This window comes from Callithrix jacchus, chromosome 17 (assembly GCF_049354715.1).
Source record: "Callithrix jacchus isolate 240 chromosome 17, calJac240_pri, whole genome shotgun sequence".
NCBI classification, from domain to species: Eukaryota; Metazoa; Chordata; class Mammalia; order Primates; family Cebidae; genus Callithrix; species Callithrix jacchus.
The window spans coordinates 59,951,840-59,978,652 of NC_133518.1; the positions used below are offsets into that span (position 1 = coordinate 59,951,840).

Below are 26,813 nucleotides of genomic sequence, written 5' to 3' on the forward strand. Positions count from 1 at the left end.
TTGGAACACTACCTATTACTTAAGTCTTCGTTCATAGGGGCTCTTAGAATATAGTATCTTAAAATTTCTAGTTTAAAATTTTCTTATCAAAGAATGCACACATGGCAGCAAATACAAGGGTACAAAAGCACTTCAGATGAAAAATAAAACCCTCTTTTCTAACATTCCCAGTCCAGAGGTCAATGTTTAAAGCATTTATTTACTGTTAGGACTTTTTCTCTGATGGTTGACATCACAGCTCTAAATAACACACTAATATATCTAAATCTCTAGGCACTAAGAAAGATGAGAATTTATATATTCTGTCACATTTTTTGTCTTTTTTCCATACTTCTCTACATAGCTTTTAACAGTTTTTATTCATTTAAATATTCTATTGTTATTTTATAACCTTAAATAGTATGTTTCCACTTTTATATTTGGTTCCCTTAATTTGAATCAGGATCTCAAATACCCTCATTGAAGTTACTCATTTTTTTCTTCTCCTTCAATTTCCAATTCTCAGATTATCTCAGCTACATTTGCACTTTTATTTATGTATTGATTTACTTATTGAGAGACAGAGTCTGGCTCTGTTGCCCAGGCTAGAATACAAAGGCTTTGATCTTAGCTCACTGCAACCACCATCTCCCAGGCTCAAGCGACTCTCCTGCCTCAGCCTCCCCAGTAGCTGGGATTACAGGCACACACCACTATGCCTGGCTAATTTTTGTATTTTTACCATGTTGGCCAGGCTGGTATCAAACTCCTGACCTCTAGTGATTACCTCAGTCTCCTGAAGTGCTGGGATTACAGGCATGAGCCATTGCACCCGGCCCATTTATACTTTTAAATGTCCAAAAACTTTCTAACTGAAATATTCTTTTAACTGCAACTCATTCCCCCAGACTTTGTAAGTGACTGTAAAATTTAAAAGCTAATAAACAATAGTATTGTAGTTTTAGTTTTATTAATATTTGTGTCTGCTGGCTGGGTAATGTGACAGAATTAGACTTCTTTATGCTTTCAATACTACAAATCTTGGCTCATTCAAAAGGGAATTTTTTAGCTTCAAGCAAACTATCCTTTCTTATTCATCAACTGCTTGAAATTCTGTCTTATTTTTGTCTTCTACATATATAAACCATGTTTTTCTATGTTTTCTTTCTGCCTTTATTTTCTATAAATAATGTGTTTGTATCTTAACATAAAACAAATTTTCTTCTTCTCAGTCATCAATCATCATGTTTTCAGCCTGACTGGTCCCATGTTTCCTGCTTTCTTCATCCATCATTCTAGCTGCAGACCCTAATTCTAGAACTTATCCAGTATTTTACCTCAGACTCCTCTAGTTTTTCTATTCCATGCACTTCAATGTACCCTATGGTTTCTAGAAATATTTAAAGCTTTCATCTGTTGGCAATCCAAAACACCTCTGTTCTTTTGCAGCTATATTTCCTTTTTGTATTCCTTTAAATTTAAGAACATCTCCAGAGAAGAGATTGTATGTGTAGAATCTTTGTGCCATTTTGAAATATAACTAGAGTTATTTCTAAATGTGTTTTAAATAACACATCTAAAGAAAGGTAATCTTGGTTCCTAAAAATGTACACTCATCCAAAATACCTGACATCAATAAATTAAAGTTTACAGGTAAAGGAATATTGTTGCTCATATTTGACCACAAAAATTATTCCATCTAAAAATTAGGCTTTCTAAATAACATTTTGCCATCAAGAACATGATTTAGGATCATGTCACTTCCTCTGAAATCTTCTGGGTACTCTTAGTGAGAGTTGCTTTCCTTTTCTTGGAATACATAATTCCTTCCATTATGAAAATAATATATGACAGCTAAAACTACACTTTTAGCCTTCTTCTGTTGCTAAATTTCCTTTGTCTTTTAAGGAAAGTTTCTAAATCATTTCTCCAGATCTTTCTGGATAACCATTTGAATTTTTAAAGGAATCTTGGCTCATAATAAGCAAACATAAAGAAAGGCAATCACAATCAAGGAAATGTCCTAGTACTACAGATTTGTGTTAATAACCTGGCAAAATAATCTGGCTGCCTATGCATCTCTGGGATAGTGATGTTAACTCTTAAGAAAAACAAATCATGGATAAAGTGTAAGGCTGCTAAGCCAAATTTCAAACTATTCCTAAACATTCCACAGGAAAGGGCCATATACTGTATAACATGCCTTGGCAAGAGTTTCCATAGCTATTTTCACTTTATCATATAAATCTATAAAGAAGTACATTAAAGACAGCACAGGGTTCAAATAGGTGATAAAGGAGACAGCTGAGCATGGAAAATGGAGAGCAAAAATTGGTCCTAAAGCAGTAAGGTATCCTGGCCTAGCACAGTAGCTCATGCCTGTAATCCCAGTACTTTGAGAACCAAGGTGGGGGAACCACTTGAAGCCAGAAGTCCAAGACCATGCTGGGCAACGTAGCAAGACCCCATCTCTGCAAAATTAAATGTGTGTGTATATATACATATATATACATTGGGCATGGTGGTACACACCTGTAGGCCCAAATACTTGAAAGGCTAAGATGAGAGGATCACTTGAGTCCAGTAGGTTCAGGCTGTAGTGAGTTATATTTGTGCCACTGCACTCCAGCCTGAGTGACAGAGGGAAACTCTGTCTCTAAAGAAAAAAAAAAGAAGTTGTGTTGGAATAGAAATATTGAGCTGGATAGGCCTGGATTGGCCTTCTAGAATAGTGCATCCATTACTGGAAAGATTAAGTGAAATAATATATGCAAAATACTTAAAGACAAGCATGTTCAGAATCCATAATAGTATTGTAGTTTTCAGACACCATTATGTTCCATGTACTGAGGGCCAAATAGGAGAAATTATAAGACTCCTATGCTGTATATCCAATGCTTATGATCATGATGAAATATATAATCCTTAGAATATTCTGCATTGATTAGAGAGAGATTAGTTAATACAGTAAATAACTGAAAACAAGGAATTAAAGACAATTGAGGTGGCTGGGCAGTTTGATAAAGTTATAAGGAAGAAGCTGATCATGTAGGCCTGCAAGAAGGATGGAACTCAGTCAGTGCTGACAAGGGGGAAGGATACCCTCTACGTGGACAAAAGATGTTTCCTGCATCTCTGCAGAATTTTATTCAAGGATGGATACATAACCTAACGGTTTGGACAGATAAAATAATGCAAAAGCAAATGGTTCTGACCTTCAGAAAATAAGCCAGAATAATGAAGGGTAGACAAACCTATAAATAGATTTTAATTCAAATTAGGAAGTATTGAAATAATGGTATAAGTAAAGCACTTGGAAACAGAGGAGAGGGGTTGGTTACTCAGTTTCTGTGTATCCTGGAAGACTTCAAATGAGTGATAATATTTGAGCTGGATGAGTAGGAGTTATTTAGATAGAACGGATAAAATGATAGAACGGAAACAGCTCATATAAATGTATGAAAGAATGTGATGTCAGGAGACATTTAAACTTTGGTATGAATACAGAAGAGATGAAAGTGCCAAGATAGATTGGGGCATACAAATGCTTTGTGTGCTGTACTAATGAATTTGGATTTTCCCCTTTAGCAATGTTAAAAAAAAACAATCAACTTAAAAGTATACATAAAGAAATGTATATTTTAGAAAAATAATTTAGATAAGAACTTGAAGAAAGTCAATCTGGAGTCAAAAAGACAAATTAAGAAGTGTCATTTTGTAATAGTCCAGCTGAAAAATACAGGACCTAATTCAGCCTGTAGCAACTGGAAGACTGAAGGAGATACTGGGGACATTTTTAGGATACAGCCTTTTAAATCAGCATTATCTGTGTGAAAAAAGGCCCCAGAAAGGCTCATTCTTTTCATCTGGGTAAATGAATGAATACTGACAACCTAGACCATCGTATGAATAAAGGAAGAATGGCAAATTTTAGTAGGATGTGTGGACAAGGGAATTAATGAGTTCATATTAGGAACATTAAATTTTATCTACTAATTGCAGGTTTTATGATACATGTAGATATGTAGAAAATTTGGAATAAGGTTCAGGAGTTTTAAAATGTGTTCAGTTTTGAGGTTATACATTTAAGAATTATTGGTATAACTGAAGACATAGGAGTGACTGATATGTAATAGGCTTTGAGTAACGTTAGAAGAAACAGGGCTACAGCGAGATTACTGGGGAAATGCTGATGTCTTCAGGGATGGCAGAGAAAAAAGATTCAACAAAGGAGGCTGAAGAGGTGAGTGTTGGAGGAGAAATAGGAGAGAATAGGTCACTTACCTAAAGGGAAAGAGGACATAGAAGAAAGGGATTATCAGACAGGCCAATTTCTGTATAAATTTTGAAGTTTTTTTAAAAAGTAGATTCTGTTATCTCTGTTGGATGCCCAATTTTAATGCCCATCAGCTTATAATGACTACATTATAAGCATGTAGTCCATGGCAGGCACTGTGACTAAGCCTGAGGATAAAAAGACAAGATAAAGTTCTTGGTCTCAATGAGTGTGCAATCTAGTGGGGATGACAAATGAATGTAGAGGTAATTACTACACAACACGATATTATGATAATTGCTGTAAAACAGAGTCATAATTAGAAACACAAGGGAGGAAATAATGAATGTTGTTGGAGATGGGTTATATAAAGCTTTATAGTGGGAGAAAAGTTACAAGAAAGAGCAAAGTTGTTTTCTTCCTTACACTTTCTCAGTAGTTTTATTAGGTTCACTTTTAATACTCTCATCTCACAGCTAAATGGAAAATTTCTGATTAACTACAATGACTAACTTATTTCAAAAATTTACTTTTAAAAAAATTCATATTTTATTTAATTTTTAGAAAATATAATGTCAATGTTTAAAGACCTCCTGATTTAATAGAAGAATATAGGAAAGAATAAGCATTTATCAAACAATACACAACCTTATAGAGATAATATATACAATATATTTAAAGACAATAAAAACTAAGACATTTTTTATGGATAGAAAGATTAAAAATAACTTTTAAAAGTCTGTTTTCTTGAAATTTAACTACAGAGTCAATGCCATGTGAATAAAGTATAATAGGGTTTTTCATAAGACTTGATGGCATGATTATAAAATTTACATAGAAGAAGAAGTTATCAAGAATAGATAAACCACCCTTAAAGAAGGAGAACATGTAGAGGCCATGCCCTACTAGACATCAAGCCTTATTTTATAGCTATCAATAAAGGTACTGGCACTCACCCAGAGAAAGAGCAATAGGCCGATCCAACAGATCAGAAGCCTGCAAGCAGATCCATTTTCAAATATGCTCATTCATCCACTCACTCAATTTGTATTACTGAGCACTGATTATGTTCTAGGCATTTTTCTAGGTTTTGGAGTCTTAGCAGTAAACGAAACCAATAAAAATCATTTTCCTTATTGTGTTTATGTTTCAGTGGGAGAGAGACACAATAAGATAAATAATACAGGTATACACAAATTCAAATAGTCACAGGAGCATTGGAAAAAAGGGACACGGGATTGCAAACATTTGGAAAAGTATTGATTTTTAAATATAAATGGCCATATGTGGCCTTATCAAAAAAATGACTTTAGAGAAAAAGGCTGAAGGAAGTACAGAAGGTGGCATGTCACTGCCAGAGGGAAGAGCACTTCATGCAAAGGCCAAAGCCAGTGCAAAGACCCTGCAGTTGGAGTGTACTTGATGCACACATGTCATCGTCATTCAGTGGAGACAGAAATGACAAATCAATGAATGAGCCAGGACAATTGTTGACTCTTACTTAAAAATAAAGAAATTGAATTTATATTTTATACCCTATACAAGAATTAATTTCCAGTAGATCATAGACTTAAATCTGAAAAGCAAAACTTTACCTTATAAAAGAAAAATATTTTAATATCCTTAATGTAGAAAAATATTTTTTGCATAAGACAAAAAGCTTCCAACAGCTTTGAAACTACGAAAGAAGACATATATGAGGCCAACAATCATATGAAAAAATGCTCATCGTCACTGGTCATCAGAGAGATGCAAATCAAAACCACATTGAGATACCATCTCACGCCAGTTAGAATGGCGATCATCAAAAAATCTGGAGACAACAGATGCTGGAGAGGATGTGGAGAAAAAGGAACACTTTTACACTGTTGGTGGGAGTGTAAATTAGTTCAACCATTGTGGAAGACAGTGTGGCGATTCCTCAAGGCCTTAGAAATAGAAATTCCATTTGACCCAGCAATCCCATTACTGGGTATATATCCAAAAGACTATAAATCGTTCTACTATAAGGACACATGTACACGAATGTTCATTGCAGCACTGTTTACAATAGCAAAGACCTGGAATCAACCCAAATGCCCATTGATAATAGACTGGATTGGGAAAATGTGGCACATACACCATGGAATATTATGCAGCAATTAGAAATGATGAGTTCGTGTCGTTTGTAGGGACATGGATGAATCTGGAAAACATCATCCTCAGCAAACTGACACAAGAACAGAAAATGAAACACCGCATATTCTCACTCATAGGTGGGTGATGAAAAATGAGAACACATGGCCACAGGGAGGGGAGTACTAAACACTGGGGTCTATTGGGGGGAAAAGGGGAGGGCCAGTGGGAGGGGGAGGTGGGGAGGGATAGCCTGGGGAGAAATGCCAAATGTGGGTGAAGGGGAGAAGAAAAGCAAAGCACACTGCCATGTGTGTACCTACGCAACTGTCTTGCATGCTCTGCTCATGTACCCCAAAACCTATAATCCAATAAAAAATTAAAAAAAAAAAAAAAAAAAAGAACATTTGTTCATCAAAAGTCACCGTAAAAAGAACAAAAAGACAAGTTACAAATAAGACAAAGGGTTAATATCATTCAAATATAAAGAACTCCAACAATTCAGCAAGAAAAAGTCATATTTTAAGATAAAATGGATATTTCACAGAAAAGGAAACGTTTATACCAATAAACAAAAAAAATTCTAACTAGGGTAATTAGTGAAAAAAATCAAAATTACTTTTGGATTCTACTTTTCATCTAAAAATATATAATAGTAACAACCATTGATGAAGGTTAGAACAGAAAGAACTCTTACACATCTAGGTGGGAGTAAAAATTAATATCACTTTTTGGTAACTTATACTGAGGTTAAGATCCTGGTTATTATAAGGCCCAGCAATTTCATTTCTAGATAATAGACCATAAAGAAACTCATGCAGCTGTGGGCAAATAGGCATGTGCAAGAGCATTATTAACATCAGTCTTTGCCACAGCGAAAGCATGGATCAAGGTATCCATCTACAGAAGAATAGACCTGTACCCTGTGGTCTATTCATACAGCAGATTAACCACACCTCAGAATAAGAAGAGAGAGCAGCTAAATGTGTCAACACAGATGAATCTCAGATACATAATAGGGAGTGTAAAAATAAGTCAGGGAAGGTTACTATGTATATGTATATGTATATGCATATGCTATGATATTTCATAATAAAACATTTTTAAAATTGTGATTACCTCTGACAGAGAGGCAAGGGGATAAGACCAGCAGAAAGAAGCACAAATTATTTTAGAAGCTAAAGATAATGTTTAATTTTTTAAGGTGGGTACAAGGTACATATTGTTTATATTATGTACTATGCTTTTATAAGTTACAAATATACTATGTATATTTGTATACATCAAATATTTTGTTGAAAAAACAAAATGAGAATTTATAGAATAATATAACTATAGTGAACCTTTGAAAATTATACCATAAAAAATGAATTACTTTGTTTTTATCTGTTGAATTTTTATCCTGAAAAATTAATGAAAAATGGCCCAGACAGCCAATCATTTAATATAGTCAAAATTAACTAAGTGGAGTCAGTGAGTGTTCTTTCTTTTTTGCTTCATTTCATTTGTTGGTTGGAGATGAGCAGAGAGTAGAAGGATGTAGTGTTAACCCCCAAAATATATATAATGGCTATCTAATCAATGAGAAAACCTAAAACATAAATATTCAAATTAATTTCAATTCCATTTTATATTTTAGAAAGTAAATTAAAATATTAAATATGTATACAGCAGCTTTCTGTTACACGCTGGACATGGTAACTCAGAAAAACAAGTATGAAGAGTGTTTCAGGCCAGGCATAGTGTCTCACACCTATAAACTCAGCACTTTGAAGGCCAAGGCAGGAGGATCACTTGAGCCCAGAAGTTTGAGATGGGCCTGGACAAAATAGCAAGATCTTCTCTTTACAAAACAAATTTTAAAAATTAGCTGGGCACGGTAATCCCAGCAACTTGGGAACCTGAGGTATGAGGATCACTTGAGCCTGAGTGTTCAAGCCTGCAGTGAGCCAATACCATGCCACTGTACTTCAGCCTGGGAGGCAGACCACATCTCAAAACAGAAAACAAACGAAAGTTTCATGAGATTCCTCATACCTTCTTGGGAATTAAATTGTAATCGACAAAAATTCCGTATTATAATTTTTTTTACAAGTGCCCCCTCAATAAGCAAAATAATTTTAAATTATTATATTTTACTTAACCAAAAGGAAATGAGAAGTCTGTTTGTCCTTCTATCACTTAATTACCTCTCAGGAGGGAAACATCAGTGAATGGTTAGCAAAATAGAACAAAGTGAAAGTGAAATTTAATAGACTTCCAAAATCATTATTCACTAAGGCTTACCTTTAATGAATCTGTTACATGATTAATTACTATAATAATTAATGTCCAGTTTTAAAAGTCAATATTTTAGTCCAATATGAATATAAACTAGGTACTAATAAATATTTGCTTCATTGTCCTCACAAAGGGAAAACACACATACAATAAAGTTAGTATGTATTAACCTGCTTGGGGTCACACCCTGAATCTTCATTTAGCAGGAAGTACTCAGCTTCTGAAATCGTAAACTCATCACTCTGTCCACAACCTTTCTTGAGTTCCAGTCTTCTTTTTTTCTCACTATATCATGTGTTTAGCCTCATTCTGAACAGTTTTTTTTCTAGTTGTAATACCTTCTGCCTAGAAACCTGTCTTTCATACCAATGGCTTTCATGTTTCAGTCGCTCCACTATACTTTCAGCATATTTTTGTTTAAAATTTTCCATCATAGATCAACTGAACATCTGACTTCTTAGGTACTCATATTATTGCAGTTCATCTTTACTAGCTGTTCAAACCCAATACTCCTGTTACTCAAAAATCAACTCCTGTTACTAGCAGTGAGATATGTTAACCTCTATAAACCTGATTATTTATGTTGTGGAGATTAAGTGAGATTATATTTGCAAAGGACTTAATTACTATAGTTTCTGGCATAAAGAAATATTCATAATTATGATTTGTAATTAGTTGTTTTCTTGACTTATCTAAACAAATCAAACACCTGTGTAGATTTCCTGCTGGTTTCCACATTTTTGCTGCTTTTCTCTGTAAGATCTTTTACAAGATACTGCTCCTCTTCCCATCACTTGAATGATACTATTCTTCAGTATTCCAATCTGATGATTTATCTATTGTGATTCAGAATTCTTGTAAAAGAATACTACTTTTTGAATCCCAAACAGCAAGAGAAACAAGTTAATGATTATTACAGATGGCAATATATTGATGTGTCTTGCATTACCCTCTTCTAATTGTGTTCTTTACAATAGGATTTATATTTTCTCATAGAGCCTTTCCTCCTTAGTAATTTTATCTTCATGGCAAAAAAAAAGCCACAAAAAACCACACAATTATTGCATTATGTGTAATTTTCTGCTCTTTGAAAAAGAGAACCAAAAAATCATCTGCAGTAAAGCTTAGGTTTGCTCAAACTCCTATTGTCAAATCAGATCGTTTAGATGAGAAAGGAATGGCAACTTCTATTTTGGGAATTTGAATCCCAGCAACAGGTACCTTTCAAGAATGAAACCTATTCCATTTTCTTCTAAGTAGAAAACAGTTAGACTCTGTCAATCAAAGTACAAAACTTCCACAAGGGAAAAGCATTCTAGAACATAAAGCCATTCAGTGATCTAAATCAAATGAAAAGGTGGTGGATGTCTTAAGCAGGCCCTTGTTTTAACATGTTATATTCCCAACACCTGCTACAGGGCAGCAAGGGCTGAAATGTGCCCTGTGCAGCAGGCTCCTGACTGACTTGGAAATGATGTCATGTGAGGCAGATTCGTGTGTGACCTCAGAGTATCCTTCATACATCACCCAAGAATAATAGCTTCAGGTCACCAAATGCCTTTTCCCTGGCTGCTGTGCGTCATGCTTGTGCTCATCCTTCTTTTCTGGTCACACCCATCTAGACCTGCTTGAGATCTCTCAACTCAGCTTGCTTCTTGTTTTACAATGAGGACTCTGGCTATCTATTTTTAAAGGAAGGACTTGTGGACTAGTTGATTGGTGTGATGACTAAGGGTTTCAGTTTTTCCCCTCCTTCCCTACCTCTTCTGGCTTCAAGGCTGCCTTTAGCAATGTTTCCAATTCCCAATTCATTGCCTCACTTCCTAGACAAATCTTTATTTCTGTCTTTACTCTTGAACTAGATCCAACTCATGGCCAGAACATCAAAAACAATTTAGGAAATGGAAATGGCTCTTACGCAATCTTTTGTGGGCAAAATTCCATGATTAACATGTTTTCTGTATGAATTTAACTAAAAAAGAGAAGGCTGAGGAAGAGGCCCAGAAGTAAAGCAGAGCCTTTTGCTGTCTGTTGCCCTTAGTACTAGTAGTAAATCTTTCTTTCTGAGCAGAATCCCACCTTACTAAACATATGTGTGAGCACATACACATGCCAATACATACACACAATGCACTTTAAAAACATGAAAAGGGTTTATTTTCCTTCTAGATTTTCTAGGTATAATAGACTTTTAAAAAAATTACAGTGAACAACAGGAAAGAAAATGTAATCTGAAACCACTGGCTATAAAAAGACAGAGGTCAAAAAATTAGCTAGCCCTAGGAAACTGTCGAGAAGTAAGAAAAAAGAGGTTCTTAAGAGGAGGCAAAAGAAGTGTCAGGGCACGGGTCAGAGTCAAGAGGCTTTCTGATGGATTTATCCCACCCCAAAGACCCAACTCCACTGCTGCTTCCTGTCTAAATCCTGGCTTCCAAGAGCAAAGCCAAACCTAGTAATGAGTGGTTATACGGAAACAGTTAAGGCAGTATTACTACAAGGAGACACACAGCTTTTCATTGGAGTTGCTGAACCATAAGAACACGGGGCATGAAAGGCAAGAAGCAACTGTGGCAGACAGGGTTTTTGTATGATGGAGTTGGTCCATTCAGGCAATTTGAAAAGTTGTTCTTTTATCAATTAAAACCATAGGGGTTTCTGTATAATGCTTCACACCAGACCTATCAAAATCACCCACACTTCCTTTGCAGTGCCCATTTGTTCTTTGGACTTCCCATTTAGTAGAGCTAGCTAACAGATGGAGTCTGTGTATTTTTACTTTAAAATAGCTCTGTCTTAGGTCTGGCTCCCCAGAAGCCACCTCCAAGACAAATTACACCGTGCAAGTGGTTTTTAATGAAATGCTCCTAGGAAAGACTAGTACACTTGAGGAGAAGCAAGACATGGAGAGGGAAGATGCCAATCAATGGGGCAGGGTTTCAGGCCCAGGCTTTGGAGAATGGCTTCAGCCTGATCCCACAGAGGTTGGAAACAAAAGTACATGAAAGCCCAGAAGGGTGCACAGATATTGTAAACGGGATTGTGGGGGCCTGAGTAGATAACTGCTGGTGTCCAGTAAAGGCCCTTTAAGCAGTCATGACACAGCCACCAGGAATTTAAAGCTTGGTGATCAGTCTGACATGTATTAAGTATTGGGGCGAAATACAAGCCAATTGTAAATTGTAGGATTCCCTGTGCCTTGTCTTGTGTCAAATAATTTTTAAACTTTTCAATAACTTTAATCCTATGTTTAATCATGATGTTATTCATATCTGCTGGCCATGATCCATAAAAAAGAAGATCTGAGATAAACCCATAACCTGGGATATGACTTCCCTTTATAGTGAATCCATGGTAATTATAAACACATTTTTAAAAACACATGGATATATACACATACCTATGTATTATAGAGTCAATCAAGTAAAGTACAAAGTTAAACTGCTCATTTGTGATCACAGGTAAAACCAATAGTTAATTAAATGCTTTTTTTTAATAACCATTATTAAAGAGTGGTGACATTTTCCAGCCCAGGCTTAAAATTATGTATTTGTCTTAACAGAACTTAAACTGGGAAAAGGAACCTGTAAAACATGCTTACCAGTGCTCACATACATCAGGGAGCTACTGAGCTTTGTCAGATATCCACATTCTCAGACTCCACCCAGTATTTCTCCCTGGGACAAGAGTAAGTTTGGTTCTTTGCTGCAGAGGAGACTTCCCACCTTTATTCAGTTCTTTGCTTCAACCTCCAAGCAAGCCCTATTCTCATATATATAACAGGCATGGCAAGTTATATGTTTCTGTCTCCCAGGTGTGCCAAAGTGAAGGCCTGTATGTGAATAGGGCTTGCTTGGAGGTTGAAAATTCTATTCCATTATATATGTGTGTGTGTTATATTATATCCCAATATATTTAATATATGCTTTATATATGTAATATGTATACATAACATATATGCATGCAATATATACATAGTAGGAAAACAGTGTACCTACTACATGAGCAATGTTGAATACCAGACGATCTCTAGAAATTGGAATGGACTGATACTTAGTTTATGATTTCTTTAGTTTTATCTTCTATCCCTGGACTGTATGTTCAATGTGATCTAGACAAGGGCAGCACTTACTATATGTTGTTGTCAACTGAATCACATTTTGTCTAAGTGATTTTTGAACAGCAGAAATAATGCTAAAGCTCTCTTAGTGAAGCAAACTAAAACTGTTTCCAGACATAAAACTTCTAGTCCAAGAAAGCCAAAGTGAAGAATCCACTCATGGAAGTCCAGAATGATCTTTCATGAATACCAACAATATCATATGTCAGCTTACCAGCCTTCATTTCTATGTGATTTTCTACCAAAAAAAAGCACAATACATAATTCCGAATTAAGACTCTTTAATCTAGAAGCACAAGTATCAATAGAATTTCACAATGCAAAGGGATTTTTATTTTTCAGGTGGTAAGAACCAGTAATTTAACAGCTTTGTCTGAAACATAATGAAAATTTAGCTGCAGAAATTCATAGAAACTCTTTGTCCATCACCTAGTATCTAAAAGAAAGAGATGATACAGGAAAGAAAGTTATCCAAAGTGTGTCAGCCAACTCTGAATTTCAGTTTTCACAGTGGCAAAGAGGAAAGAGGATTAATTTGAGTCAAAAGTATTTAGTGCCTAGCACTTCAGTAATTTTCTAACACAATTAAAAGGATAAATAAAATAACAAAGCAAAGATTAGAAAATTACAGACCACAGTATTCAGTTCACAGAGCTGAAGATACTTATGAGTGAGAACTTACTATTCTTCAAAGATTCCAAGTCTCATTTTCAAATGGTCTACAAGCTAAATGACACAGGGAAGAGACATACTCTTTATCTGTCAAATGTATTCTCATTTATTGAGGTGATGTTCTGAGGAAATGAAAGCCTAGGGGTGCAAGTAGTTTTATTTATTTTTTAGAGACAGTGTCTTGCTCTCACCCAGGCTGGACTGCAGTGTTGCAATTATGGCTCACTACAGCCTCAAACTCCTGGGTTAAGAAATCCTCCTGCTTCAGCCTGCTGCACAGCTGATACTACAGGCAGTATCATGCTTGACTATTTTTGTTGTTGTTGAGTTGGGGATCTTACTATGTTCCCCAGGTTGGTCTCAAACCCCTGGCCACAGCTTTCCAAAGTATTGGGATTGCAGCACGAACCAATGTGCCTGGCCACAAGTAGTTTTAATTTTCCTTCATGCTTCTAAGGATTTGGGTAACTGCCATACCTATGTTTTCTCTTCTTTTCATAGATAAGAAATACTGCCAAGGTTAATGGTGGAGAGAAAAGGAGGTCCCTGTGATATTCCTTGGCTTCTCCCCTCGCTTTCAGGCCTGAAAACAACTAATTCAGCAAAAGAATGCATCTGTCTGCTAATTCACTCTGAAAAAGAAGTTGCAAGTTAAAAAAGGTATTTTAACTTTTATAATGAAATAGTATATTTTTAGATTTGAAAAAAAATACTGATCACTGAAAACCAAGTCACTTTATCTAAATAGGGGTTGTTTTAAAAATGAAGCTATGTTTTAGTATAAGGTTTCATCAACCAGTTATCATTTACAATCTAATTAATTGCTTCATTTTTTCCCTTGGTTCCTTGGTGGGGACACTCACAGGATTATTATTATTTTCTCATTGTACTTTAAGTTCTGGGACACATGTGCAGAAACATGCTTACATAGGTATATGCATCCCATGGTGGTTGGCTGCATCCATCACTCCGTCATCTACATTAGGTATTTCTCCTAGTGCTCTCCCTCCTCTAGGCCTCCAGCTTTTGACAGGCCCTGGTGTATGACGTTCTTCTCCCTGTGTCTGTGTTCTTATCGTTCAACTCCGACTTGTGAGTGAGAACGTATGGTGTTTGGTTTTTTGTTCTTGTGTTAATTTGCTGAGAATGATGATGGTTTCCAGCTTCATCCATGTCCCTGCAAAGGACAAGAACTCATCCTTTTTACAGCTGCATAGTATTCCCTGGTGTATATGTGTCACATTTCCTTATTCAGTCTATCATTGATGGGCATTTTGGTTGGCTCCAAGTCTTTGCTTTTGTGAACAGTGATGCAATAAACATATGTGTGCATGTGTCTTTATATTAGAATGATTATAATTATTTGGGTATTTACCCAGTAATGGGATTGCAGGGTCAAATGGTATTTACAGTTCTAGAACCTTGAGGAATCACCACACTCTTCCACAATGGTTGAACTAATTTACACTCCCACCAACAATGTAAAAGCATTCCTATTTCTCCACACCCTCTCCAGCATCTGTTGTCTCCTGACTTTTTAATGATTGAGATGATATCTCAGTGTGATCTTGATTTGCATTTCTCTATTGACCAGTGGTGATGAGCTTTTTTTATATGTTTGTTGTCTGCATAAATCTCTCCTTTTGAGAAGTGTCTGTTCATATCCTTTGCCCACTTTTCGACAGGGTTTTTTCCTGTAAATTTAAGTTCTTTGTAAATTCTGGATATTAGCCCTTCATCAGATGGGTAGACTGCAAAAATGTTCTCTCATTCTGTAGGTTGCCTGTTCACACTAATGGTAGTTTCTTTTGCTGTGCAGAAGCTCTTTAGTTAAATTAGATCCCATTTATCCATTTTGGCTTTTGTTGCCATTGCTTTTGGTGTTTTAGTCATGAAGTCTTTGCCCATATGTGTGTCCTGAATGGTATTGCCTAGGTTTTCTTCTAGGTTTTTTATGGTTTTAGATCTTATGTTTAAATATTTAATTTATCTGGAGTTAATTTTTATATAAGGTTTAAGGAAGGGATCCAGTTTTAGCTTTCTGCATATGGCTAGCCAGTTTTCCCAACACCATTTTAATAAATAGGGCATGCTTTCCCCATTGCTTGTTTCTGTCAGGCTTGTCAGAGATGAGATGGTTGTAGATGAGTGGCATTATTTATGAGGCCTATGTTCTGTTCCATTGGTCTATATGTCTGTTTTGGTACCAGTACCATGCTGTTTTGATTACTGTAGACTTGTAGTATAGTTTGAAGTCAGGTAGTGTGATGCCTCCAGCTTTGTTTCTTTTGCTTAGAAACGTCTTGGCTATGTAGGCTCTTTATTGGTTTCATATGAAATTTATAGTGGTTTTATTCCAATTCTGTGGAGAAACTCAGTGGTAGCTTGATCGGGATAGCATTGAATCTACAGATTACTTTGGGCAGTATGGCCATTTCATTATATTGTTTCTTCCTATTCATAAGCATGGAATGTTTTTCCATTTATTTTGTCCTCTCTCATTTCCTTGAGCAGTGGTTAGTAGCTCTACTTGAGGAGGTCCTTCATATCCCTTGTAAGCTGTATTCCTGGTATTTTATTCTCTTTGTAGCAATTGTGAATGGGAGTTCACTCATGATTTAGCTCTCTGTTTGTCTGTTACTGGTGTATAGGAATGCTTGTGATTTTTGCACAGTGATTTCTTACTCTGAGAGTTTGCTGAAGTTGCTTATCATCTCAAGGAGATTTTGGGCTGAGATGATGGGGTCTTCTAAATACACAATCATGTTGTCTGCAAATAGAGACAATTTGACTTCCTCTTTGCTTATTTGAATATCCTTTTTATTGCACTGTGGTCTCAGAGACTGTTATGATTTCCATTCTTTTGCATTTGCTGAGAAGTGTTTTACTTCCAATTATGTGGTCAATTTTAGAATAGATGTGCTGAGAAGAATATATATTCTGTTGATTTGGGGTGGAGGGTTCTGTAGATGTCTATTAAGTCTGCTTGGTTCAGAGCTCAGTTCAAATCCTGGATATCCTTGTTAATTTTCTGTTTCGTTGATCTAATATTAACAATGGAGTGTTAGAGTCTCCCACTATTATTGTGTGGGAATCTAAGTCTCTTTGTAGGTCTCTAAGAACTTGCTTTATGAATCTGAGTGCTCCTGCTTTGGGTGCGTATATATTTAGGATAGTTAGCTCTTCTTGTTGTATTGATCCCTTTACCATTATGTAATGCCCTTCTTTGTCTCTTTTCATCTTTGATGGTTTAAAGTCTGTTTTATCAGAGACTAGGATTGCAACACCTGCTTTTTTTTTGCCTTCCATTCGCTTGGTAAATATTTCTCCATCCTTTACTTTGAGCCTGTGTGTGTCTTTGCATTTGAGATGGGCCTCCTGAATATAGCACACTGATGGGTCTTGACTCTTCATCCAAGTTGCCAGTCTGTGTCTTTTAATCAGGGCATGTAGTCCATTTACATTTAAGCTTAATATTTTTATGTGTGAATTTGATCCTGCCATTATGATGCTAGCTGGTTATTTTGCCCCTTAGTTGATGCAGTTTCTTCCTACCATCCATGTTCTTTACAATTTGTTATGTTTTTGCAGTGGCTGATGCCAGTTGTTTCTTTCCATGCTTAGTGCTTCCTCAGGAGCTGTTGTAGGGCAGGCTTTGTGGTGACAAAATCTCTCAGTGTTTGCTTGCCCATAAAGGATTTTATTTCTCCTTTGCTTATCAAGCATAGTTTGGGTGGATATGAAATTCTGGGTTGAAAATTGTTTTAAGAATGTTGAATATTGGTATTGGCCCCCTGTCTCTTCTGGCTTGTAAGGTTTCTGTTGAGAGATCTGCTGTTAGTCTGATGGGCTTGATGAATCTGACAATTACATGTTTTGGGGTTGCTCTTCTTGAGTTGTACCTTTGTGGTGGTCTATGTATTTCCTGAATTTGAATGTTTGCCTGCCTTGCTAGGTTGGAGAAGTTCTCCTGGATAATATCCTGAAGAGCGTTCTCCAACTTTTGGTTTCATTCTCCTTTTCACTTTCAGGCACACTGATCAAATGTAGATTTGGTCTTTAAATGTAATTCCATATTTCTTGGAGGCTTTGTTAATTTCTTTTCACTCTTTTGTCTCTATTCTTGTCTTTTCACTTTATTTCATTGAGTTCATCTTCAATCTCTGATATCCTTTCTACTGCTTGATCGATTTAGATATTGAGATTTGTGTATGCTTCACCAAGTTCTCATGCTGTGTTTTTCAGCTCCCTCAGGTCGTTTATGCTCTTTTCGATGCTGGTTATTCTAGTTAGTATTTCATCTAACCTTTTTTCAAGGATCTTAGTTTCCTTGCATTGGGTTAGAACATGCTCCTTTAGCTCAAAGAATTTTGTTATTACCCACCTTCTGAAGCCTGCTTCTGTCAAACTCATTCTCCATCTAGTTTTGTTCCTTTGCTGGTGAGAAGCTGTGATCCCTTAAAGGAGAAGAGGAGTTCTAGTTTTTGGAGTTTTCAGCCCTTATCTATTTTTGGTGTTTGAGGTCTGTGGCCTTTGGATGGGGTCTCTGAGTGGACATTCTTTTTGTTGATGTTGAAACTCTTTCTGTTTGTTAGTTTTCCTTCTAATAGTCAGGCTGCTCTGCTGCAGGTCTGCTGGAGTTTGCTGGTTGTCTAGTCTAGACCCTGCTTGCCTGGGAATCACCTGTGGTGGCTGCAGAATAGCAAAGATTGCTGCCTGTTCCTTCCTCTGGTAGCTTCGTCCCAGAGTGGAACTCACCAGATGCCAGCCGGAGCTCTCTTGTATGAGCTGTCTGTCAGCTCCTGTTGTGAGGTATCTCCCAGTGAGGATAGATGGGGGTCAGGGAGCCACTTGATGAGGCAATTTGTCCCTTATCAGAATTGAGTCTGTGTTGGGAAATCTGCTCCTCTCTTCAGATCTGCCAGACAGGGACGTTTAGGTCTGCTGAAGCTGTACCCACTACCGTCCCTTTTCCCAGGTTCTCTGTCCCAGGAAGGTGCGGGTTTTATAAGTCCCTGAGAGGCTGCTGCCTTTCTTCAGAGATGCCCTGCCAGTGAGGACATCTAGTGCGGCAGTCTGCCTGCAGCTGCTGAGCTTTGTTGAGCTCCACCGTTCGAACTTCCTGGCAGCTTTGCTTAGACTGTGGAGTTGAAACTGCCTACTTGAGCCTCAGCAATGACGGACACCCCTCCGCTCACCAAGCTCAAATGTCCAGGTCAAGCTTGGACTGCTGTGCTGGCTGGAAGAATTTCAAGCCGGTGGATCTTAGCTTATTGGTCTCCGTCGGGGTGGGATCCATGGAACCACACAACTTGGCTCCCTGGCTTCAGCCCCCTTGCCAGGGGAGTGAATGATTCTATCTCACTGGTGTTCCAGGCACTGCTGGGGAAGGAGAAAAAAACTGCTGTGGCTTGCTCGGTTTCTGCCCTAATGGCTGCCCAGTTTTCGTGCTGGAAACCCAGGGCCCTTGTGGTTGTATAGGTACTAGAGGGAATTTCCTGTTCTGCGGGTTGTAAAGACTATGGGAAAAGCACAGTATCTGGGCCAGAGTGAAGGAAACAGTCCCTAATGGCTTCCCTTGGCTAGGAGAGGGAGTTCCCCAGCCCCCTGTGCTTCTCACATGAGGTGGTGCCCCACCCTGCTTCAGCTCGCCCTCTTAGGCTACACCCACTGTCCAACCAGTCCCAATGAGATGAACCAGGTGCCTCTGTTGAGAATGTGGAGATTAACTGTTTTCTGTTGATCTTGCTGGGAGCTGCTTGCCAGAGCTGTTCATATTCGGTCATCTTTCCCAGGATACCCCGGATTATTTTCAAATAGTGTTATGTGATTCAAGAAGTCCTGTAATTTATACCACATTGGCATTTACTAAATAGAATAAGCAGTGTTCCTGCAACTGTATTCAACTTATGTTAAAATCCGTTAATTCTAAAAAGAAAAATAATACAAACAAAACTGAGCCATGATCGCTACTTCCACAAAACTTGTAAATGGAACGCATACCCAATATCGGTGACATATGGCATAGAAATTCATAAAGGAGAAGGAGAGAGAATGAGAGTGATTTCTGCATGGTGTAAAAAAGAAAGACTTCAGTGGAAAACGGCAAAGCTCAGACTTGAGAATTAGGTAGGACCATAAAAAATGGAAGGAATGGTGTGAGGCACATACAACAGGGAAATTACACATGAAAATAGATGGAATGTAAATGATATAGAGGCAAGAAAACATTTTCAGCCAAATGGGGGTTTTGTGATTTATCTGGAGCATTATGTAGGAGTGGGTGATAAACCTATGAAGGTGGTTTTAAGATAAGCTCACCAAATATCTTGAGTTCACTTTTGAATGGGTGATAAATGGCATCATGGATAGTCTTTAGAAGGTATACTGCAACAATCTTCTGGAAAGGTAATTGAATAGGGAAGAATGAAAAGACACAGAGATCTCTTTTATATGGCAGTGATCCAGGTAGCACTAAATGGGTGAAGAAAAGCAAAGGATAGACTGGCAGGATAATTGAGATTTCAAAGAAGAATTAAATGGAATTAATACTTACTTACTTATATGCTACCTGAAAGGAAACCTACTACTTTATAGAATACCTATGGCAAATGCAGTTCTAGTAATTCATAAGGAGCTGAATCATTTATGATAGGAGATAACCATTAGCGTCTTAGAGAAAGCAGTCCTACAAATGATTTTTTTCTTCATTTTCAAAGATGGTATCTGTAAAGATATACTTAGCTTAATATATACATGATTAATATTATACACATATATCTCATTTCTGATTTATTTTCAAATAGTTTTATATTTAAAATAACATTTCAAAAATGTAAGGATGAACAATAGTAGATCGTAGGTTACGTGCATGTAGCTTTTAGCCTAATGAGCGAAAAATCCACAATTGTAGAAAACCTACAAACATTTTAAAACTTGTTCATTAAAAAAAATTAGGAAAAATTGCCGTCAAGCAATACAAAACATATTCCCAACTGGAACATCATATGTGAATAAATAATATTATTAGACTACAATTGAATTTAATGACAGTAAATCAGTATCTATCTTTGTTCAAAACTGAAGAAAGTGAGATTTCTGTCCAACAGACAGACAAAAGACTGGAGTCTCAAATAGTATCTGTTTGAAAGAACAAAATGACTCAAGATTTCAAGCATAAATTTATGTCTGAAGATATTTTACTTTCAACCACAGATTATGTACTGTGACTTAATAAGTGAATGTTAATTTCTAACACAGAACACCCAGTGAGTTTCACCACATACGTTCTCATGGCTTCTCAGGTAAATACAGACTTATTCAATATCAAAATTACATCTTATTTACTCAGTTTTTAAATGATTCCAGAGAAGCTCACTATGTTCCCTTATGATCAGAAAAATGCTAAATTGGGATCATCTCCATGCCTGAGCTGAATGGAACAACTAGGTGTCCTCAGTTGTTTCAACATGTCCCTGCCATGTTTGAAATGGCTTCCAATGTTGCATTTATAAAAATGGCTAAGAGAATTCCACTAAAACAGCAGTGACTTCCAAATAAACTTCAAATCAATTATTTTTCAACATGACTGTGGTCACATAAACTTTCGTACAGGAGGGTACCAAAATTCCAATGCCATTTCTCATTGCAGACTAGCTTTGTTATTTAGAGACAGACATCTGGCCAACTCACAGCAAACAGAGGAGAAGCCATTTGATCAATTTAGCTGAAGTGTTGTTTTGTATATATGAAGATAAAGTTGAAAAAGGATTCCAGAAGGCTCTTTTAAGGGATCAGTCATAGTGTTTGACAAATACCAAATACTGAACACCTACTACTGAATGAATGAATTATGTGTGGTATAAAGAATATCCATTTTATACTTCAAAAATCAAAATTTTTCCTAAAAGTTGCCAAAACACACTTTTTCCAAAGTTTGCATAGGAGACAATTCCTCCAAGTGAATGAGAATAGCTACTATTTATTGAAAATCTGCCATTGCTAATCCTTTTGCTGACTATACTAGTGATCCATAGGATAAACATGTAGAATCTGGTGTTACTCTTCCTATTTTACAGATGAGGAAAATCATGCCCAGAGCAGTTATTTCCTTAAAGTCACTAGCATATGTAGGATAAATAAGCTGACCAGAAGCTGAAAGAAGACAGAATAGTCTGAGGATTTAGAAATTTCCACCAAGAAGCACTTATATTTTGACAAATATATGTGACTTCCTCCCATAAGGTCTTTTATGCTGACTGACTGTGCCAGGAACTGCATGGTAACCTCTGTGACCTGCACGTACACCTCCAGATGTGTTCCTGGAACTAGAAAGTCTGAAGTAACTGGAAAACCTGGAGACATTCTTCTGTTGTTCTCTAATCTCGCCTCAATGGGTAAGGCAACTGGACTTTGTAATCAGCCTTGCTCAACTGATAGGTCAACCTCATGACTCCATACCCTATGACCCCCTCCCCGCTTGCAAAAACCACCCTGAACTGTAACTTCTGTAACTTTCCTGCCCACCCCAAACCTATAAAACCAATTCCTGTCCCACCACCCACTAACTCTTTTTTCGGACCCAGCCTGCCCACACCCAGGTGAATAAAGAACCATGTCGCTCATACAAGGCTTGTTTGGGCGGGGGGTCTCTTCATTCAGAGTGCAATTTAACATTTGATGCTGAAACCTGAATCAGGGGTATTCCTATGGGGAGACTAGCCCCCCGTCCCCATTCTCCCTCTCTGAAGAGCCTTACCTGCGATCTCCGTGCATCAGACCAGCCTGACAACCCTTTTGCCACCTTCAGATTGGGTAAGCAGTTTCTCCTTCTCTCCCTTTAAATCCTCCTCCTCCTAAATAGAGAAGACAAGTCTCTTTCCCTCTATAGAAAAGGAGACAAGTCTTCCTCTCTCTCTTTTCCTTTAAATCCCAAGGAGACAAGTCTCCTTCTCTCTTTCCTTCTTCTGAGGCAAAGGAGACACTATCTGTGTGCTCAAAAACTCTGACAAAACTCTGTTTCACCTCTAGCCTGGTCTTAAAAAATGTAAAACCTCTTCAACTGTCACCTGATCTAAAACCTAAACGTATCATCATTTTTTTTTTTTCTGTAACATGGCCTGGCTTCAATACAATGGTTCCAAATGGCCAGAAAATGGCACTTTCAATTTTTCTATTCTGTAAGACCTAAACAATTTTTGTCAACAAATGGGTGAATGGTCTGAGGTGCCCAACTTCCAGGCATTTTTTTTTTACATTCCAATCCCTCCCTAATCTCTGCTCTCAATGCAACCTGTCCCAAATTTTCCTTCTCTCCCTTCCATCTGCCCTGCTTGCCTCTGCTGGCAACCTAGAATCTTCCTTGTACATCTCCCTTCCAACCTTTCTCCTCCCTGCCTGTCCAAACCAGACCCTAATCCAGGTCCTAGCTCCCCCACCCCAGAGCCTCCCTCCTCTCAACCTCCCCACCTCATACCTGGCCTGGCTTATAGTTTAGTGCCACAGCTAACTAACTCTCCTGCCCAACAATTCTCCCTTTTAGAAATTCTTTCTTTTAGAGGTGGCTGGAGCTGAAGGCGTAGGGTGCATGGCCCTTTCTTTTTATCTGACCTTTCCCAAATTGGCCAATGGTTAGATTCCTTTTCATGAGATCTTACTAAACATATACCAGAGTTCCAATACTTAACCCAGTCCTATAATCTCACCTAGAGTGACTTAAATGTCATCCTTACTTCTACTCTCACCTCTGAAGAATGCTTAATATGGATTTTATCACCCAATCAGCCCCTGACATTCAAAAAGCTACATAAATTAAAATCTGGCCCTCAAATTCCTCAACAGGAATTAATCTACTTCACATCTGTGTAGGGTCCTCACTGAAAGTCAGACTGTCCAACTCATGTGGCAACTCCCAGACCAAATCCTTCCCAGATCTCCTCAGCTTGGCAGCTGAAGACTGACCCTACCAGAACATCTCAGAGGCCCCCTGGACCATCACAGACGCCGAGCTTCAGGTAACTTTTATGATGGAGGTTAAGTCCATCCCCTTCGTAATCAATATGGAGGCCACTCATTTCATGCTGCCTTCTTTTCATGACTCTGTCTCCTTGGCCATTATAACTGTTGTGGGAATTGACGGCAAGCCTTCCAGGCCTCTCAACACTCCCCAAGTCTGGTGTCAATTAGGCCAGCACTCCTTCCCACATTCTTTTCTGATCATCCCCACTTGTCCAGTTCCCCTGTTAGGCCAAGATAGCCTAGCAAAATTGTCTGCCTCCTTAGCTATTGCTGGGCTACAGCCATACCTCTTTGCTACCTTCTTCCCTGAACCCATACCTCACTCAATGACTCCCCTCATGTCCCCCTTCCTTAACCCTAGGGTGTGGGACACCACCTCCCCATCCCTTGCTCACTCACCCCTTGTCATCCCATTGAAACATAACCACCCTTACCCTGCCCCGTGCCGGTACCCTATCCCACAGCGGGCTTTAAAGGCCTGTTTAAAACCCTAAAGCCTGTTATCACTAGTCTATTATAACATGGCCTTTTAATTCCTACAAACTCTCCTGTCCAAAACCAGACAAATCCTACAGACTAGCCTGAGACCTCCGCCACATCAATCAGATTGTACTTCCCATACACCTGCTTGTACCAAACCCCTATACCCTCCTATCTTCCACAACTCACAATTCTGTTCTTAACCTCAAAAATGCTTTTTCCTAAAGCCCAAATTTCTTCTCCATCCATTACCTATTTCAATATAATCCTTCACCAGCATACACCTGCTCTCCCTGCCTACCATATCCAGTTAATTTTCCAACCCCCATCCCCCTCCACTAAACAACAGCTTCTCTCCATCCTAGGTTTTGTAGGATACTTTCTCCTCTGAATACTAGGTTTTGCCTTCCTTACCAAACACTTTATAAACTTACAAAAGGAAACTTAGCTGACCCCAAATCCTTCCCCTGTTCTTCCTTTTGTTTGCTGAAGAGGGCCTTAGAAACAGCCCCTACACTAGCACCCCCCAACTCCTCCCAACTTTTTTCCCTTCACATGGCAGAAGTAAAAGGTTGTGCAGTTGGGGTTTTTACACAAGACCTGGGCCCACGGCCAGTCACCTTTTGTTGAAACAACTCAACCTCACAGTCCCAGGCTGACCGTCATCTTTACACACCATGGCCACTGTGGCTGTAACACTCTTAGAATCCCTCAAAATTACAGACTATGCCCCACTTACCCTCTAGAGCTCTCACAACCTCCAAAGTTTAGTTTCCTCTTCACACCTTACACACATACCCTCCCATCGCCTCCTCCAACTCTATTCACTATTCATTGAAACCCCCACAGTAATGATTGCTCTTGGACCTGACTTCAACCGGCCTCTCACTTAATACCCAAACAAACCCTGAACCCCACGACTGTATCTCCGCAATCCACATAGCACCCTCTCCACTTCCCCATATTTCTTTTTTTCCTATTCCAGACCCAGACCACACATGGTTTATTGATGGCAGTTCTTCAAAGCCCAGTTGGTTGGCCAAATCTGCCTATGCTGTTATATCTCGCTCATCTATTATCAAGGCTGCCTCACTCCCCTGATCCGCCACTTCTCAGCAAACTAAACTAATCACCCTAACCCTTGCTGTTACTCTTGCCAAGGGACTACACGTTAATATTTACACTGATTCTAAATATACCTTCCACATCCTTCACCACCATGCTGTTAAATGTGGAGAAAGAGGTTTCTCAAACACAAGGGTCCTCTATTACCAAAGCTCCCTTAATAAAGGCTCTCCTTAAGGCCATTCTCCTCCCAGCCAAGGCCGGAGTTATCTGCTGCAGAGAACACCAAAAACTATCAGATCCCACTGCCCAAGGAAATGCCTTAGCCAACAAAACAGCCAAAGAGCAGCAGATACCTCAGTATCTCCCCCAAAGGGCTGATAGTTTTTCTTCTTACCTATCTCCCCTACCTATTTTCCCTCCAAAAATTCATTTTACCAGTGACTTCCTAGGCAAGGCAAATGGTTCTTAGAACATGGAAAGTTCCTTCTCTCTGAATCACAAGCTCACTCTAGCCTCTCATCGTTTCATGATCACTTCTATGTACAATATAAGCCCCTGGCTAGTCTTTTAAAACCCCCTATTTATTTTCCATCATGGAAGTCCATCCTTAAAACAACCACATCTCAGTGTTCTATCTGTCACTCTACTACTCCTCAGGGCTTTCTCTCAGAACTCCCTCCAACTTTTTCCTACACATCAGACCCATGAATTTTACCATACATAAGATTGACAAACTTCTAGTTTTGCCTAGGTAGGCATTTACCCTATCTCTCACTCCATCCTTGGCTTCCCTCCCCTTGTTCATCAGATGCTTCTCCGGACCCCTCTACCTGCCTGCTCATACCTAACCTTGTTACTAAAAGTGAATGGTTACTCATAGAGACCAAAGGCTTTCTCATACACCATGAAAACAAGACCTCTCCTTCCACACAATTACCCTATCAAATCTCACTACAACTTTTAACAGCTGTGGCCCTTGCTGGTTCCCTTGGTATTTGGGTCCAAAGCCCCAACCCTCTCAGAAAACTTTCTTACCTTTTCGGTTTACACATCCAGTTCTGTGTAAGCCAAGGACTTTTTTTTCCCTCTGTGATTCTTCTACTTACATCTTCCTTCTTATAAACTGGACAGTCACTTGTACCCTAGTTTTCTTTACTCCCAAAATTCAGTTTATCCATGGAGACAAAAGCCTCCCTATTCCTCTTGTGATCCTGACACGACACAAGTGGGTCATTCCATTGATCCCCTTACTTGTAGGGTAGGAACTACTGCTGAATTCAGCACAGGCACAGCAGGCTTTACTGCTTCAGTTGTAAGTCCTTCCATAGTCTCTCGAATGATTTCTCTGCTGGCATTGCAGAATTAATCACTATCCCTTCTTCAAGCCCAAGCAAATTCCCTAGCTGCCATTGTCCTCCAAAACCACAGAGGTCTTGATTTACTGATGGCTAAAAAAGGTCTTTGCCTATTCCTAAATGAAGAATGTTGTTTTTAGGTAAACAAGTCTGGCCTGGTATATGATGCCATCAGTAGATTAAAAGACAGAGCCCAGAAGCTCACTAATCAGGCAGATGGTTTTCTGGACCTGGCTGGACTGGCTGGATACTCTAACTGGGTGCTGGGATTACAGGCTTGAGCCACCGCGCCCAGCCTGGTTGCCCATTTTTATGATTACTATGCTAAATAAGGGGTGGATTATTCATGCCTCCCCTTTATAGACCATGTAGAGTAACTTCCTGACATTGCCATGGCCTTTGTAAACTGTTATGGCACTGGTGGGAGTGTAGTAGTGAGGACAACTACAGGTCA

The 26,813-nt window shown here is 38.4% G+C and overlaps 1 protein-coding gene and 1 long non-coding RNA gene across 6 annotated transcripts in view; one reads left to right on the forward strand and one right to left on the reverse strand.

Annotated features, from left to right (window-relative positions):
• Positions 1–26,813, reverse strand: part of ZNF385D (zinc finger protein 385D) — a 940,329-nt gene that overhangs the window by 169,504 nt on the left and 744,012 nt on the right. The gene's annotated exons all lie outside the window — the stretch shown is intronic.
• Positions 1–26,813, forward strand: part of LOC103788876 (uncharacterized) — a 62,910-nt gene that overhangs the window by 35,192 nt on the left and 905 nt on the right. Inside the window, exons 2-5 of the long non-coding RNA XR_013528695.1 lie at positions 13,941–14,099; positions 21,684–21,835; positions 22,101–22,253; positions 23,307–23,452. This is a non-coding gene — a long non-coding RNA (uncharacterized LOC103788876). The remainder of the gene's footprint in view (positions 1–13,940; positions 14,100–21,683; positions 21,836–22,100; positions 22,254–23,306; positions 23,453–26,813) is intronic.